Raw genomic sequence first — 2,680 nt, 5'->3', positions numbered from 1 at the left:
AACTGAAGAGGACACAAAGAAATGGAAAAGCACTCCATGCTTATGGAATGGAAGAATAAACATTGTCAAAATGTCTATATTACCCAAAGCAATCTACACATGAAATGCAATCCCAGGGCACCTGGGTGGCTCAGTCGTTGGGCTCTGCCTTTGGCTCAGGTCATGATCTCAGGGTGTTCTCAGAGCTGCATCAGGCTCCCTGCTCAGTGGAAGCCTGCTTCTCCCTCTCTCACTCCCCCTGCTTGTGTTCCCTCTCTTGCCGTCTCTCTCTCTCTGTCAAACAAACAAACAAACAAACAAACAAACAAACAAATAAATAAATAAATAAAATCTTTTTTAAAAAATGCAATCCCTATCAAAATACCACCAGCATTTTGCAAAGAGCTAGAACAATCAATCCTAAAAGTTGTGTGGAACCACAGAAGACCCCAAATAGCCAAAGAAATTCTGAAAAGAAAAACAACTGGAGGCATCATGATTCCAGATTTCAACTATATTACACGCCTGTAGTCATCAAGACAGTATGTTACTGGCACAAAAACAGACATACAGATCAATGGAACAGAATAGAGAACCCAGAAATGGATCCACAACTACATGGTCAACTAATCTTTGACAAAGCAAGAAAGAATATCCAATGGGCAAAAGACAGTCTTTTCAACAAATGGTGTTTGAAAACCAGGCTACAACTGCAGAAGAATGAACCTGAACCACTTTCTTACACCATACACAAAAATAAATTCAATATGGATGAAAGACCTTAATGTGAGACAGGAAGCCATCAAAATCCCAAAGGAGAATACAGGCAGAAACCTCTTTGACCTCAGCTGTAGCAACGTCTTGCTAGACATGTCACCACAGGCAAGGGGAACAAAAGTAAAAATGAACTATTGGGAGTTCATCAAGCTAAAAGGCTTCTACACAGCAAAGGAAACAATCAACAAAACTAAAGGGCAGTCTACAGAGTGGGAGAAGATACTTGAAAACAACATATCTGATAAAGGGTTAGTATCCAAAATGTACAAAGAACTTATCAAACTCAACACCCAAAAAACAAATAACCCAGTTAAGAAATGGGCAGAAGCCATGAATAGACACTTTTCAAAAAAGACATCCAGATGGCTAACAGACACATGAAAAGACGCTCAACACCAGTCATCATCAGAGAAATACAAATCAAAATCACAACGAGATTGCATCTCACACCTATCAGGATGGCTAAAATTAACAACACAAGAAACAACAGATGTAGGAGAGGATGCAGAGATAGGGGAACCCTCTTGCAGTATTGGTGGGAATGCAAACTGGTGCAGCCACTCTGGAGGACAGTACGGAGGTTCCTCAAAAAGTTAAAAATAGAAATACCCTATGACCCAGCAATTGTTCTACTGGATATTTACACAAAAGATACAAAAACATAGATGGGATATATGCACCCTGATGTTTATAGCTGCTTTATCAACAATAGCCAAACTGTGGAGAGAGCCCAAATGTCCATCAACTGATGAATGGATAAAGAAGAAGTGGTATATGTATGCAATAGAATATTAATCAGCCATCAAAAAGAATGAAATCTTGCCATTTGCAACAACATGAATGGAGCTAGAGTGTATTATGCTAATTGAAATAAGTCAGTCAGAGAAAGACAAATATCATATGATCTCACTCATATATGGAATTTAAGAAAGAAAACAGATGAACATATGGGAAGGGAGAAAAGAAAAACAGGACAGAGGAGAAAAAAGCCATAAGAGACTCTTAATGATAGACAACAAACGGAGGGTTGACGGAGGGAGGTGGGTGGGAAATGGGCTAAATGGGTGATTGGTATTAAGGAGGGCACTTGTTGTGATGAGCACTGGGTGTTTTATGTAAGTGATGACTCACTGAATTCTACTCCAGAAACCAATATTGCACTGTATGTTAACTACCTAAAATTTAAATAATAAATTAAAAAAAAAACAAAAGGTGTAACAAACGATGTTACATGACAATAAAAGCATCCATCTAACAATAGAATGGAACCCTTGTAAATATTCATGGACTCAACATAGGAGCACCTTATTATATAAATCAAATATTAACAGATGCAAAAGGAGAAACATTAATACAATAATAGTAGAGGACTTTAACAGTCCAGTTACCATCAGTGGATAGATCATCCAGACAAACAATTAGTAAGGAAATATTTTCCTTGAACAACACATTAGACTAGATGGATTTAATAGATATATACAAAATATTCTATCACAAATCTGTGAAATACACATTTTTCTCAATTGCACATGGAACATTCTCCAATATAAATCACGTTAGGTCACACACAAAAATTGTCAATTCACTAAGAAGGTGCAAAATTCCTAAATATATGTGTACCTAACAAAAGAGCTTCAAAATACTTGGAACAAAAACAAGGAGGATTGAGGAGAAGTAAATAAATCCACAAATATAATTGGAGACTTTAAAACCTCTATCAGTAATGGATTCAATTGGGGAGAAGAAAATCAGTATGTGGAAGAACTGAACACCACTCTTAACTAAATAGATATAATTGACACAGAATGCTTTACTGAACAATAACAGAATCTACATTATTTTCAAGTGGACATGAGCATTCATCAATAAAGGCTTTTTCATGCATCATAACATAAATTTTAAATTTATAATAATTTAAATTGTG

This window comes from Eumetopias jubatus, unplaced genomic scaffold (genome assembly GCF_037043125.1).
Source record: "Eumetopias jubatus isolate StellerSeaLion01/CBP00866 unplaced genomic scaffold, mEumJub1_p1.0 scaffold_17, whole genome shotgun sequence".
Taxonomy (NCBI): Eukaryota; Metazoa; Chordata; class Mammalia; order Carnivora; family Otariidae; genus Eumetopias; species Eumetopias jubatus.
Note: the sequence above shows the minus strand (reverse complement) of the source record.